The following is a 16,987-nucleotide window of genomic DNA, read 5'->3' on the forward strand; positions in this document are numbered from 1 at the left end:
AGAGGGTGCCAAAAAAAAAAGTATAAACATTTTAAGAAAGGAAAAAAACTGTATTAAAATTGTAATAATATGTACCAATAACAAAAAATGAATACAAGTCATGTGTATACATTGTTTTGGCACCGCTGGTGTATACTACCCAGTGAGTCTGAGAAATTCTAATGCTGACAAATTAACATAAAAACGGGTTCCTGGCTGGTGATGTCCCTGGGGTATTTGGCAATAACAAATGCAAAACTTCTCTGGAGAGAGAAGCCCTCAACACAGACCACATAAAATTCTCATATTTAATGGCTTGCCTAAAGTAAGTTTAAAACTTAAAAGCTTTTTCGAACCACTGAAAAACAATTTGCCATGAGAGGAAGTATCAGTAGAGACAAGGAAGAGAAATGAGAAACCAAGAACGATGAAGGCTATAAAGTATGACTAAAGTGATTAAAGAAATCAAAGAACTAATTGAAAACACAAGAAAAATCACAAGATACAGTTATTGAAATTGAAAACTCAATAAAAAGGTTAAAACCCAGATGAAAAACTACTGGAGCGTTTCTATACAGTAACAATGAATAATGTGAAAAGGAAATTAAGGAAACAATTCCATTTACAATAGCATCAGAAAGAATACTTAGGACTGAACCTAACCAAGGAGGTGAAAGATTTGCATAATGAAAACTACAGAACATTGCTGAGAGAAATAAGAGGACACACATAAACGGAAAGACAGTCCATGCTCATGAATTCGAGAATTTAATATTGTTAAAATATCAATACCACCCAAAGCAGTCTATTGATTCAATGCAATCCCTGTCAACATCCCAATGATTATTTTGCAGAAACGGACTAATCCATCCTAAAATTTACATGGAATCTTAAGGGACCCCAAAATAGCTAAAACAATCTTGAAAAAGAACAAAGTTGGAGCACTTACACTTCCTGATTTCAAAACGTACTCTAAAGCTTTGTTAATCAAGTCAGCATGGTACTGGCATAAGGACAGACATATTGACCAATGGAGTAGACAAGGGAATTCAGGGATAAACCCTCACACATGTGGTTAAATGACTTTCGACAAGGATGCCAAGACCAAGCAGTAGAGAAAGGCCAGTCTTTTCAATAAACGATGCTGGGAAAACTGGATATTCACATGCGAAAGAATGAAGTTGGGCCCTTACCTAACACCATACACAAAAATTAACTCAAAATGCATCAAAGACCTAAATGTAAGAGCTAAAACCATGAACTCTTAGAAGAAAACATATGACATAAGCTTTATGACGCTGGATTTGGAAATGATTTCCTGAATATGACACCAAATATACAGGCAACAAAAATAAAAATAGATAAGCTGGACTTCATGAAAATGTAAAACTGTGCATCAATGGACACGATCAACAGAGTGAAAAAGGCAGCCTATGGAATGGGAGAAAATATCTGCAAACCATATAGCTGATAAGGGATTAATATCCAGAATATATACAGGACTCCGAAAACTCAACAACAACAAAACAAACAATCCAATTCAAAAATTGGCAAAGGACTTGAATAGACATTTTTCCAAAGAAGATAACTGAGTGGCCAATAAAACATGAAAAGATGATCCATATCACTAATCATTAGGAAAATACAAATCAAAGAAAATAACAAGTGTTGGGGAGGATGTGGAGAAATTGGAATTTTTGCACACCTTTAGTGAGAATGTAAAATGAATACAGCCACTGTGGAAAACAGTATGGCAGCTCCTCAAAAATTTATAAAATAGAATTACCATATATTCCAGCAATTCCACTTCCGGGTATATACCCAATTAAAGCAGGGTCTCAAAGAGATAATTTGTACACCCATGTTCATAGCAGCATTATTAATAATAGCTAAACATGGAAGCAACCCAAGTGTCTATTGACAGGTGAATGAACAAGCAACATGTGGTATGTGTGTGTGTGTGTGTATATATATATAATGGAATATTATTCAGCTTTAAGAAGGAAGGAAATTCTGACACATGCTATCATATGGGTGAACACTGAGGACATTATGCTAAGTGAAACAAGTCAGTCACAGAAAGACAAATATATAGGATTCCACTTATAGGCAGTAAATGCTTGTCAGATCATAGAGATGGAAAGCAGAAGGGTGGTTGTCAGGGGCTGGAAGAGGGGAGAAGGAAGTTATTGTTTAATGGGTATAAAGTTTCCGACGTGCAAGATGAAAACAGTTCTGGAGATGGATGGTGGCGATGGTTGCACAACAGTGTGAATGTATTGACTAGCACTAAACTTTACACTTAAAAATGGTTAAGATGATAAATTTTGTGTTATGTGTATTTTACCACAATAAAAAAAATGTTTTAAGCTACTAGAGAGAGAATTAATGAACAGGCTGATGGATCTGAGGAAAAGCCCAGAATACAGCCCAGAGAGATAAAGATATAACAAATATGAAATCAAGATAGGAGACACAAAGGATAGAACGAGAAGGTCCAGCACCTCAGGCAGACTTCACTGATGGCTGTGGCATGGGGAGTGCAGCACAGTTAGCGAGCAACTTAAACCTGACCATTAGACAAGCCGTTAGTCAAGCTAACATGCCACACACATCTATAGGTTCTAATAATTGAGAGAAAAAAAATCTAACAACACACAACAAAGAGTTCACAGATAAAGTAATAGAACCGTCTTTAAACATACAAAAATGTGGTCAGTTTCATTTATAACATCAATAGAAACGGAAACTACACGAGAGACGAGTTCTCACCTAGCACATGGAGAAAAGTCCAAAAATGACAGTATACTATGTTGACAAGACTGTGGGGAAAACAATCGTGTGTATTGTTGATGACAAAATGACACAAACCCTATGCAGAGGAATTGGACAATATCTAGCAAAATTATATACACATTTACTCTTTCACCCACTGCTAGGAATCTATCCCAAAGTTACACTTGCAAAAATATGAAATAATATGCGCTCCAACTTAACAGATTTGACAATGTTTGATAGCAAATGATTGGAAACAATAGAAATGTCCATTAGTGAGGAGCTGGTTGGAAAATCTACGGTATGTCCATGATGACATAATGTAAAGAGGAAAAGCTTTATACTATAATGTGGGATTTCCAGGATATAATGTCTATGAAAGTGCATAATGCAGAGCAGTATATACAGCACGATAACTTTCATATCAGAAGGAAAGTATAATATACATGTACACGTTCATATTTGTTTATATTTGCAAAGAAATAAAATGGGAGCACAAACCCAAGATCAATTAAAATGGTTATTGTTGGGGGAGGGAGAGAAGAGAATAGGGTAGAGAAGGTGATGGAAATGTGATGTTTCTAAATGCACCTTGTTGTGGAGATTTGACTTTGGAATATGTAAATTTTTTTTTAAAACTTACAAAAAGCAATGTATAAATTTTTTTTAAATAGTGGAAACAAATTGATCTCAGTGTATCACAAGTTGGTGACATATCCACACAGACAAAAGAATGATCCCAACTGACTTTAGAACACAGTACTATTACTGTCCATTCCAGATAGTTAGGTCCAAAGGACACAAAGAAGTGCAAAAAAATCAAAAACTTCATTTAGTTTTCATATTGTCAGTAATAATATTGATGTTGTTATTTTTAAACTATTAAATGTACATTATAAGATAAACAAAGAAGTAATTCTATGAATGTTATTAGGAACCAAGATTTTCAGTGTAAGAGAAATGAGATACAAGTATCAAGTTAAAGAAGTAAAAGTCCAGGAATCTTATATTTGAAGTAAAAATACCAATTTAAACTTATTTTTCCTCTTTAAAAGAATACTTGGGTCAGCCCAGTGGCTCAGGTGGTTGGAGCTCCGTGCTTCTAGCGCCAAGGGCAGCTGGTTCAATTCCCCCATGGGCCAGTGGGCTCTCAACCACAAGGTTGCCTGTTCCATTCCTTGACTCCTGCAAGGGATGGTGGGCTCCGCCCCCTGCAGCTGGCAGCGGTGGCTGGACCTGGAGCTGGGCTGCGCCTGCCCTCCACGGCTAGGATTGAAGGAACGACAGCTTGGCTTGGGGAAAGTCCTGGAAGTGCACACTGCTCCCCAATGGAGTCCTGTTCCCCTTCCCCAATAAAATCTTAAAAAAAAAAAAAAAAAGAATGCTTTTCTATCTTCCCACTGAAAATGCCTATTAGTGACAACGTGGCACTCAGAAGCACCCCTACAGCGTCTGTATTCTCTAGTACCATTAACCACCAAATAACCAGGTTCCCTGGACAAATGGCTGATTCCCAGTCTAGGACAGGAAGCAAAAAAAATAAATAAATAAGAGGGACACAAATAAAAATAAAAGTATTTGGATCTCAATAGAGGTTTCTAGGGCACTAACTCATTCTAAAAATGGATAAAGAGAAATAATAAAGCAATTATCCTGTCTTTCCAGTATGAGTTGTATTTCAGATAACCATAACAGAAAGATAAAATTAGAAAACCACCATTTTGCAGTTCCTAACATAACAATAAATGGAATAACACATGTAGTATCTGCAATGTGATAACTAAGGTGGTTACTGATTCAGGCAACAGTCATCACTGTTTTAGCAAAACCGGTGCGTGAAAGGTTGATGGGGAATTTCCTAAGGAAGCGACCAGGCTGTTTATAAGAAAGTGATTACTTGAACCTACAGGTCGGTCACTGTAAACCCAGACAACTGACCATTAGATGCCTCCTGGTGTGTTATAGGTAGATGTACACAGCATCACTCAGGAAGCGTTTTTAGGGGGACATTTTTTAAAAATAACTCAATTTGAAATAACATAGTGCTTCTCTATTTAACTTCTTGCCTGTGGGAAACAGGAGAGAGCATGTGAAATGACACCACATGGGAGCCAACAGGGCAATCAACCCAAATTTGCCCACATGTCGATGGCATAAAGGGGGGCAGGGCAGTGAGGATGGGGGAATTGCTGCCCTGAGTAAGACAGCTTAAAGAGGCTTATGAAATATAACAGCCAAATACAAGGAATGGGCCTAGTTTGGATTCCTAAACTCTGAAAGCACAATTGTTTTAAACAGTTGGAGAAATTTGAATGAGGACTGGGCATTAGAGGATATTAAAGAATTAATTCTGTTAGATGTGAAACTGGTATTATGTTACGGAAGAAAATGACCCTGCTTTTTAAGATGCATACTGAAGTATTCACAGGTGAAGTGATGTGACGTCTGGTGTCCGCTTTAAAATACCCCAGAAAAAGGAAAGGTGGGTAAGGACAGATGATACACATACAGCAAAAGGCTGCTAATATTACAGCCGAGTGATGGGTACATGGCCATGTGTTGTGTGTAGAAATGTTCACGATAAGTAAGGTAGAAAAACACACTGCTGGGTCTACTCTGGCGAACGGCCTTTCCTAGAGGGTTCCCCAGAGGTTGTAGGCCTCCTGCCATGTTGTGCGGCCCCCCTTTCTCTCCCTCAAGATTTGCCTTGACCTATAGAGCAACTGAATTTCCTTGCCTAGCTCAGTGGACTTTGCACCCACTGACAACACGTACTGCTCTGTGTGTGCGAGGACACCTATTATGTGTCTCACCAATTGCCAGCAAAGAAAACCTTCACGGGCCTAGAAAGGTCCTCCTGTCCTTTCCTCTTCTCCCCACGGTGACAGGCAGAAGAAAACAGTATGTGCATTTCCACATATGTGATTATGCCATCCTTTTAGAATATGGTCTTAGTGTTAAATAATTTTCTACCTAGAGCCAATGCTGTAAATTTTATTTTACAAATAGTCTTCTAAATAAGTTGTATCTGTTCTGGAAGAAAGTTTTAAAAAACTCACTTTCCTTCAAACTTCTAATGTCTCAAAAAAAAAAAAAAATCCTACAGAAGCACTGCAACTAAGGAAACAGGAAAGGCCATTCTTACTGTTCTAATTTTACCAGATTTCACCAAATCCTACCATGGGAAAAAATATTCATTAAAAATGTCAACTGAGGAGACATCCAAGATGGCAGAGTGAACACTGTGCCTACTTCCTCCATGAACACAAAATTTAGTTGTAAAATTTCAACTAAATTATAGAACAATCAACCTGGAGAACCATCTGAAGCCTCGCTGAACAGAAGTCCTATAACTAAAAATATAAAGAAGCCACGTGGGGACTGGTAGGAGGGGCGGAGACTTGAAACAGGCCCACACGTGCGTGTGGCGGCCGAGAATCAGGAGGGATACCTTAGCCACGGACATTCCCCCCTGGAGGAGCGAGGCACCTCAGGGCCACATCAGGCTCCCCAGCCAGGAGCACTGGTACTGGGAAAAGGGGCCCCCACAACACCTGAAAAACAGTGGGGATTCCAACGGTCCCAGTAGGATGGAGGCTTCTGGAAACCCAGGCGTCCTCTTAACAGGCCGGCGCACAGGCCCACTCACTCACAGGCACTTACCTTGGGCTCCAGCGCAGGGGCAGTGACTTGGGGGCATCGGAGACAAACAAGGAGCAGACTGAGGTGTGCGCCTTCACGGTGAGGGCTGGAGGACAGTGGCCATTTTCCCTGTGTGGAGGTCCTCCTCCTGTGCAGCCAGCAGGTGGGAGCCATCTTTCCTGTGTTGAGCCCGCCCCCACGTAGCCAAATCTGAATCTGATTGGTCTGGTGAGCTCCGCTGGGACCCCGCCCTACCCAACTCCCCCAATGCCAGAGGCATTTTCTTGTGAGCAGCCAGTCCCACGCACATTATACTCTTTGGTGAAAACTATCAGAGGCCGTGGGCCCCAAGCAAGTAACAACGGGCCTCGGGGTACACGGAGCGTTGTCATGATGGAGGATGAAACTGTTTGCCCATTTCATGTTAATGCATTGTTCATGATCCATGATTTACGGCACACTTTAAAACACACCCTCTCTCAATCATAGCTCACACCTGACTGACTGCACCAGACAAGTTGAAACTTGTCACTCTGTTGGAAGGGACTTGGCAGAAGCATTCACTGTAGGTTTTGACTACAATGGAAAGGCTCCGTGTCACACCTCACTTCTGGTATGGCAATTTCTGTCAAATGAAAACATTATGGTGTGTCCTCATCCACCTTATTCACTGGGTCTGGCACCGTGCAACTTCTGGCTCCTTCCCAAAGTCAAGATGACCTTGAAAGGTAAACATTTTGAATTGATTCAGGACACCGAGGCAGCCATGACAGTGCAACTAAAGACACTCATGGAAGTGGTCTTCCAGAACTGCTTCAGAAAGTGGCAAGTACGATCGGATAAGTGTGTTTGAAGTGAGGGAGAGTATTTTGAGGGGGATTAATGCCAATGTGTCTTTTACTACAATAACTTTTTTAAATTTAAACATTCACCATATTGTTTGATCACACCTTGTCCTCTGAGACTTTTGCTGAGTCACTCCAGGCTCAGCAATGGCACCAAAACAGAATCTACATTAACCTAGTGACCCCAACTCTTCTCACTATAGTGAGTCCTTGAGACCCTGCCTCCCCAACTCACATACCTCATGAGGTTTTATCAGTGGCTGAACCATAAGGGAGCTGGCAGATGGCAGCAGGCCTCAGGGTGTCCTGGCTTTTTGTGGAGCTACCCCAGGCCTGGTACTGGTGGCAGCCATCCTTGGTTCATAATGTGGCCTCTCCCACATGCCTTCAACTTTAGCACAGGCAGTGAACAACTGCGGATTGTTTTGTAGCTCTTAGAAGATAGCTCCCGGCTGGTCTCAGGCAGTGGCTAACCTGGGCCTGCACCAGAGCCTCTCCCAAGAGGACTTAGAATGAACATATTTGGAATTTGGCTTCAGACCACAGCAGAGCACCGCCCAATTAGCCCCACAGTGGAATACACAAAGGGCGGTCTCAATAGGCACCTGAGCCTGCTGGGGCAAATCCTACTCAGTGGGGTAAGCCTCCTGCACAGCAGCCTACAATCTGTGGACATGGCCAAACCCCACAGCCAGTCAGCCTACTGACATGCGAATATCAATCAAGTCTCAACTATAGCAGGAGGGCACACACAACCCACACAGGGGACACTCCTAGAGTACCCGGAGCAGGTGACCAGGGAGACTGTGTCAGTGCTGTACAGGGCACTTACTACCTAAGGTCACTCTACTAAGACCTGGAGACATAGCAGCTCTATCTAACACATGGAAACAAACACAGAGAGGCAGCTAAAATGAGGAAACAAAGAAATATGTCCCAAATGTAAGAACAGGAGAAAACTCCAGAGAAAGGACTAAAGAAAATGAAGGCAAGCAACCTACCAGAGACAGAGTTCAAGACACTGGTTATAAGGATGCTCAAGGAACTCAGTGAGAAATTCAACAAAGAGATAACAAGCATTAAAAAGGACACAGAAACCATAAACAATAAACCAGTCAGAAATGAAGAATACAGTAACTGAAATGAAGAATGCACTAGAAGGAATCACCAGCAGACTAGCTGATGGATCAAATCAGCAACTTGGAAGACAACGTATCAGAAAACACCCAATCAGAACAGCAAAAAGAAAAAATCCAAAAAAAAAAAAAAAAAAGAGGAGACTTTAAGAGGCCTCTGGGACAACATCAAGCATACCAACATTTGCATCATAGGGGTACCAGAAGGAGAAGAGAGAAAGCAAGAGATTGAGACTTATTTGAAGAAATAATGACTCAAAACTTTCCTAACCTGGTGAAGGAAATAGACATACAAGCCCAGGAAGCACAAACAAGATGAACCCAAACAGGTCCACACTAAGACACATTATAATTAAAATGGCAAAGGTTAAAGACCAAGAGAGAATCCTAAAAGCAGCAAGAGAAAGGCAACTAGTAACTTATACGGGAGTTCCCATAGATCGTCAATCTATTTCTCAATAGAAACTTTGCAGGAAAGAAGGGACTGGCAGGAAATATTCAAAATGATGAAAAGCAAGGACCTACAAACAAGATTACCCAGCAAAGCTATCATTTAGAATCGAAGGACAGGTAAAGAGCTTCCCAGACAAGGAAAAGCTAAAGGAGTTCCTCACCACCAAACCAGTATTGCAAGAAATCTTGCAGGGACTTCTTTAAGATGGAAAGAAAAAAACAAAGATAAAAAATATGAATAGTAAAACGGCAATAACTTCATATCTATCAACAATTACTTTCAATGTAAATGAATTAAATGCTCCAATCAAAAAACATAGGAGGGCTGAATAGATAAGAAAACAAAACCCTTACATATGCTGCCTACAAGAGACTCACTTCTGATTGAATGACACACACAGAAGGAAAGTAAGGGGATGGAAAAAGATATTTCATGAAAATGGAAACAAAAAACAAAACACCAAAAAAGCTGGGGTAGCAATACATACTTATACCAGACAAAGTAGACTTTAAAACAAAGGCTATAACAAGAGACAAAGCAGGACCCAGTAATCCCACTTCTGGGTATTTATCTGAAGAAATCCAAATGCTACTTAGAGGAGATGTGTGCATCCATATGTTCATTGCAGCATTGTTTACAATGAAGATGTGGAGACAGCCTGGGTGTCCATTGATGGATGAATGGATAAAAGAGTAGGTGGTACATGTATACAATGGAATATTGCTCCGGCATGGAAGGGAATGGGTTCTTGCCATCTGCGGCAGCATGGATGGACCTGGAGGGTATTGTGCTGAGTGGAGTGTCAGACAGAGAAAGACAGATGCAATGTGATTTTGGTTATTATATGTGGAATCTAATGAATAAAGAAAACAGAAACAGACTCATAGATACAGAGAACATTTTGATGGTTGCCAGATGGGAGAGGGTTGGGGGCCATGGTGAAAAAGGCGAAGGGATTAAGAAATACAATTTTGTTGTTACACAGTAGTCATAGCGATGTAGGGTACAGCATAAGGAATAGAGTCAATAATATTGTAATAACTATGTATAATGCCAAGTAGGTACTAGTCAGGGGACTCACTTCTTAAATTATACAAATGTCTAACTATATGCTATATTCCTGAAATATAAAATAATATTGAATGTCAAAAAAAAATGTCAACTGAAATTTTAATCCCCTAAAGTACTTAAAGGATCAAGAAATCTCAAATTTAAATTTAATCCAAACTGGTTGAGTCAATCCAATTTTAAAATGTCTTGACTAGGAAAGAGTTTTCTGGCCAAGTTTGTCAAGCCTTGGCTTTGTACCTGACAATGACTTATGAGAATCATCGTAAAACAAGAACTTTCTCAATTAGCTAGTTAACACTGTGTACCTAGTTAACAATTCTATCCTCTCTGTTAAGATTCCTGCCTGGCCCCTGACTATTACACTAGGCCCTTCATCGCCTTAACCTCTCCTGTATGACATGAAACCCACACTGCTCAGAGGAAAAACTCTAAAGGCTCACTAAGTCTTGGATTCAAAGAGAATATTAGTTATATTTCAGTTCTATATTACTGCATAACTAAGTTCCCCAAATCGAAGTGGATTAAGACAACAAATATTTAGTACCTTGCACCATTTCTGATGGTCAGGAATCAGGAGTGGTTTGGTTGGATGGCTCAGTCTGAGGGTCTCTCACCTCAAGGGTCATGTCTCCTGAAGAACCTGCTTCCAACCCCCCTCGAGTGGTTGCTGGCCAGCCTCTGTCCTCCCCAGATGTTGCCCAAAGCTCCTAAGTCCCTTGACATATGGGCCTCTCCATGGGGTTGTCACAACATGGCAGCTGGCTTCCCCCAGCGTGAGGCAGAGAGATAACGCCGAAGACAAAAGCTACAGTCTTTTGTAACCTAATCTCAGAACCTAACCACCACTGGTCACGAAGACCAGCCCTGGTACAATGGGAGGTGACAACAAGGGTGTGGGGTGTGAATATCCGGAGGCAGGGATCACGGGGCCATCTTGGAGGGTGGCTGGCTCCACAGGCCTTTTTATTAAGAACTTGGGTTGTAGGGCGGGTGGGATCAGGCCAGCCATAGTGTCCTGATTCCTTCACCGCTGGTGCAAATCAGAAGAAACCCCACTCTCTGAGCAGGGGCTCTAATCCATCAGCCCTTCCAGTAGAAAATGGCTCACTTCCTACTGCAGGCACCATTTTAGAAGCTTTGAAAACATTTGGTGGAAATGGCAGGGATAATTTTGGCTGTGTAACTTCTCCAGGCATATCTTGCTTTGTCACTGAAACTCAATTTAGGAATTATGCTGGCATTTCCTCCAGCTGTTGAGATGTCTAGACGTCAATGGCTTATATGTGTCTTTTTTAGTTATAGCCAATGCATTTCAAACTTATTAACTAGACCACAATTAACTTGTTTTTTTAATGCAAGAATAAATAGCATATTAAGTAACCACACATCATAGAACATCAGAACTCATTAGATCGTTTTACTTTTCCTGAAGATTACTACTCGCAGCTGACATAGTATGTGGCTATAAGCAGAACCTTGAACTGAGGTAAATAAAATTTCCACTTCTACAATGTCAGGGATAATTTTGGCATACCTAAAAGATTAGATAGATGATGTTTGGATAAATAGATCGATAGACTGACAGATGATAGATAGATAGATAGATAGATAGATAGATAGATAGATAGATAGATAGATAGAGATCCATACTAGTAAACGTTTTTGGGCTTGAAAGAATTATTCTAATAATAAAATGTAATGGCAAGGCATGCTAGCCAAGGATGAAATTCAGTTCTTCTTGCCCATGACCGCAACACCCCCGTTCAGCTATAATATGTATGCAGCTTGTCTAGAGGAAAATATTTTAATTATTGGAAATTTATTAAAAACAATTGATAGTCTTCAATCTACTAATTGAAAGTGACACCCTTCAATTCTAGGTGACTGGCTGAAGCAGACAAAACGACCAAATTCTGGGAATGTTGAAAGTGGTCTTTGGGCCATTTCCACACATTTATATATAGGAAGGTGGTAGATTTTGTGTATCTAACATCTAGATAGATTAAGATGAGGGACTTGAATCCTACATCTTATGTTGATATGCAATCTGAAAATAGTATATATTGAAGATTTTTATACACTTCAATGTTTTCTGGGTGAGGCCTTTATATTCTTAGTTATAGGCAATAACCCAAATTTTGTGAGATCCCACAGCCAAAGCATCAGTGAAATAGGATTTAAAAAAAAAAAGAACTTGTACTGGAGGCCATATGCAAGAGAGATGGTGACAGTGTCTGAAAAGAAAGCCATTTCTATTTTTTACATCTTTTTCACTAGAGTAAGGGTGTAAAATTTTAAATGACATTTTCCAAATAAGTGAAAATCATATGGGGGAAAAATGGAGGCAATTACATACCAGAAGTATGCTGAAGGCTTCAATATTGAGGGAAAATATTTGATTTCAAATATTTTCAACCAAGACGCTTTCCTGCCCCACAGTAACCTCACGGGAGCTGCATGGAACGCTGAGCTTATGAAGCCCATGGAAGAGGAACCAGGTGCTGCCACGGCTGGGGACGCATGAGCCAGCTCTTGGTCTCGCCGGAAGCAAAGAGAAGGGTCCTGTCAGCTCCACCAGGTATCCATACCGTGTTTCCCCGAAAATAAGACCTAGCTGGACAATCAGCTCTAATGCGTCTTTTGGAGCAAAAATTAATATGAGACCTGGTATTATATTATAATATTATATTGTATTTATATTATATTATATTATATTATATTATATTATATTATATTATATTATACCCAGTCTTATAGTAAAATAAGACTGGGTCTTATATTAATTTCTGCTCCAAAAGATGCATTAGAGCTGATGGTCCGGCTAGGTCTTATTTTCGGGGAAACACGGTAATTCTCCTGCCCTAGGAGGGGTACAGTTCTCTAAGATCAGGCTGGGATGCATCTCGCATGTAGCACAGCTGTTTTCCCACCCATTCTCTGCCAGGATGGAACCATGGGAAAGTGTTTCTTGTCTTTGATCCCTGCAGTGATCTGGGGCAGCTCATATTTTCCAAAAATGGCTGAAAAAAAATATTTCTGGTCCCACATGCTCTTCTGGTCCCACCTTACATTTGCAGTCCCACCTTATGACAAGAGGTGGAGTCAGTGTGCTGCCCTTGCACCTGGGCTGGACTTTGTCACGCAACAGAAGAGATGCTCTGTGAATTCCAAGGCTGGGCCATAAAAGGCAATAGTACTTCTGACTGGTTGTCTCTCAGTGTCAGGACAGTCACCCTTGGTATGGGGCTGCCATTTTGTGAGGAAGCCCAAGCTGCAGACTGAGACCAGAGGTTGGGCAGAGGTTGCCACCAGCAGCTGCCATCCCAGCTGACACCACATCACCCCCCAGACATGTGAGTGAGGTAGCCTCTGAGATGTCTCCAGTCTCCACCACCATTTGACCACAAATGTAAGCAGAACCCTGGGCAACAACGCTTGGCGGAGCCCCGTCAACCCCAGAACTGTAAGAGAAAGATTTATAAAAAATATATCTATATAATATGTCATTGTTGTAGTTTTATACCATTCAGAACACGTGGTTCACACTCAAAAGTTACCTCTCCTCCCAGTTCTGTCACTTTGCTAGAATCACAGCTCTTACCTTTTTCATGATCATGGAAGTGACTGATCACTGATGTCTTCTGATCACTAGTCACTAGTCTTCTATACCTTGTATAATTTTCAGGGCCACACTCTCACTTTTGGTGTCATTTCATTCCAATCAAATCCCTCTTTATGTATTTACATTTTACATGAAAACTTGGCCTCACATAATCTGTGATATTAATGCTTTGCTCTAAATAAAGTTCAGTTCCAGTTAAGCCAATGCATAATAATACATTCTTCTATTTGTTAAAGCAGCTAGAACAAAATTAATTTGGACAATGTTGAGATTAATGCTGCTACAAGTCAAAACAAGTTGCAACATGCTGGAGAACGCTCTTTTTTTTAATTTACAAATTCAGGATGTTAGACTTGAATATTTCAAAGTCTCTTTGGAGATCTTTATATGTTCTGCATGTTGCTAAGTTCAGGACTTCTCTGTTTCCATAAGTTATACAATAACACGCCCAATCACTTATCATTCATTAACTATCTAAAATTTTTGAGATTCAATTATTTTTCAACTTATTGCAGCTCTTTTAGTAACAAATTCTATTAACTTGCTACACACCAAGTTCAAGTTTCACTCTTGGCCAGTGCCTTGCATATGGCCGTGGCTGCAGGCACAAAGGCACAAGTGGACACTGCCGTGGATTGTGATAAGTTTCCAAGCTTTAAGGGATACCCTAGACAACTGCATTTCAATAGAACATATTGTGCCAAGAAGCAACAGCATTTCAGCATGTGAAGAACAGAGGACAAACACAAAATTAAGGACCAGCTGCGAATTTACTTTCCTGAAGATCTTTGTAATATTCAGGAAAAACTAGGTAAGTGGACAATTTTAGCTTAGAAACCTTTTTGCACAGGGGTAAACTGGGACCATATTTTGAAGGGCCTTGAATGGCCATCGAAGGTCACTAGAGTTGGATACTTTGAGTGACGAGAGTCATCGCCACTACCGCGTAGGAAATGATGCACTCTGCGTTTTTGGAGGCTCCATCAGCATTTGTGTGCGGACTGGAGTGAAGAGAGGATGAAGTGGGAGGCAGGTGATGGTGGTGGCTACATTCAAGGTGGAGGGACCCTAAAGGGATGGTCTGGAGAGACATACAGAGAAGAGCTAAGAGCTAAGACTGATGGGTTGAGGGAACAGATGGAGAAGAAGCAAAGGGAACTCCAGTTCTGAGCCTGAGTAATGGAGACAACATGGTGACGTAGGTGATGTTGGATCTGCCGGCAGTTCCTGAGTACGGGCCGGGATCGTGTCTCGTGAAGCCGAAGAATGGAAACACGGACCAGGGAGAGGCAACGAGTTTTAAAAAGAGGATAGTTTATTAGAGGCAGGAGAAGAGGTTGCAGCTCCCGAGCGGGAAGGGGTCCCGATTGGGGGGTGCCCCGTGACTGAGGCAACAGCTCTTACTTTTATACCTTCCCTTGCCTGCTTGGGAAAGGGGAGCTGTCTGAAGAAGGGAATAGGCACCTTCTAATGAAATTCCTCTACCAGGTTTGTTCTGCTTGCCCATCTTAAAGGAATTAGCAAAGTAACCCACTCTTATCTATCAGATCTGCTCCATTTGTCAGGCCCAAAGGAATTTTATGATTAACCTCAAGGCCTTGTCACATTATGTCCTGGAGCGAAGGAGTGATTTCAAAACCTGAAGTTTTAGGATATGGCTGTCTTTGTTTATTCCACCACGGACCTCCCTGTCTACCTAGGGACGTGCTCACTTTCCTGTCTCAATGGCAGCAATGACAGGAGGAAAACACAGCAGGCAGAGTTGGTCAGGGGTGCTGTTTTAGGTGCTGTTTTGGTCCTACTGCATGTGATCTTGGGTTTCGGCCTCCAGACCACGGTGACATAAATTTCTGTTATTTATAAACCACTCAGCCTATGACATTTTATTATAGCAGCCAAAGCTAAGACAAAGACAAAATGAAGTTTAAAGTGGGGTGAAAACAATCCATTCTATGCAGCACAAAAGTCTTTGTAATAATACAACCACTTTATAAATTACGCATCTGTATACATAGGGGGCTCAATTAAATGGCCCACAGTTGTCTTCGCCGTCTACGAGCCATGACCGTCCCTTCCATACCACCTGAAAGTCTGCAAACTGAGTTCATATACATCGCTGGAGAGGCAGAAAAGCACAGCTGGGGATGCATCGTTGGCTTTGGTGTCAGGCCTCAGCTCAGTTGGACAGAGTTCAGTTCAGGAGACCCTGTCAGTGAGGAGGGTGTAGGCAGACCAAGGATTCATTTTGAGATTCACAGGATTTAAAGGTCCAGGAAGGCCTGCAATGTGGGCCGCTCTCCTGCCCAGCACTAAGGTGGCAGTGGTTCAGGGGGAGGGGACAGAGGGAGGAGATGAGAGCGTCCAGGGGGAGCCTGGGAGTCACTCAGCTGAGAATGAAGACTCAGGTATGTTCAGTATACATTCCACTAACATTCTGCACAACAGTAGGGTGTGGAAAACAGAAGCGGCACAGACCCCCGTACGACAGAGTGATGGGTACTGGGGGAAGGGAAGTAAGCAGCGCGGTGCATGTTGGGAAAATCATCAGATTTGGAGTCAGAAAGCCAGAATTAGTGTTTTTATTCTGTTTACTAGCCGGATGACCTTGGGGGCGGGTTGGCTGAGTGGGGGGAGGACATCTCAAACTCCTGAATCTTCACTTTTCTCAAAAATAAAGATAATAATAATGCCACTATTTTAGGGAAGTTATAACAATCGAATGCATTTTTATTATGTAAAAGTTATCACTATCTGCATTCCGTCTCCTCAACTGTAAACTAGGGATAATAATATTCACTTCATAGGCTTGTCAGGATTTAGTGAGTTAATCCATGTGAAGTGCTTATAACCATGTCTAGCTCAAGTAAACACTCAAAATCTTAGGCAGATAATTATGTAAAACTAAATTGTCACCTGACCACTGTTACTGTGCCTGTTGGTTTTTTGCCCTTAGTGAGCAGTTGTCACTCTGAAAGACAGAGTTCCATTTTGCCTATTTTCTTTTCTTCTCTCCTTAGGAGACAGTGACCAGAATCATTTGTTTTTTTAAACTCTACTGCAGCAATAATTTCTTTAAATAGACATAAATTACTTACCTATTAACATGTATTAAGCACCAGTACTGTTCAGTCATGGAGTATAAAGAAAAACACATACAGTGGTCTTTAGGATTACAGTCTAGCAGAGTACTGACCACACTGACATACGGGTAATTGGGCAACTGTACGTACGAAACCCATATGACAGTAAGACTGCACATGAACAAGGCACTCAACAGTATGTACCAACTTCAATGCAGTGGTCTAATCAGTGAATAAGAACGGACAAAGGACGTTAAAGAAAGTCAATAGATTTTTAACCAAACTCTGTTTAGTAGAAACAATGATGTTTGATTTTTTTTTTTTTAAGATTTTTTTCTCTATAATTCACATGGCTACAGATTTTTAAAACCTTTTACTTTTCT

The sequence above is a fragment of the Rhinolophus sinicus genome, linkage group LG05 (genome assembly GCF_036562045.2).
Source record: "Rhinolophus sinicus isolate RSC01 linkage group LG05, ASM3656204v1, whole genome shotgun sequence".
NCBI lineage: Eukaryota > Metazoa > Chordata > Mammalia > Chiroptera > Rhinolophidae > Rhinolophus > Rhinolophus sinicus.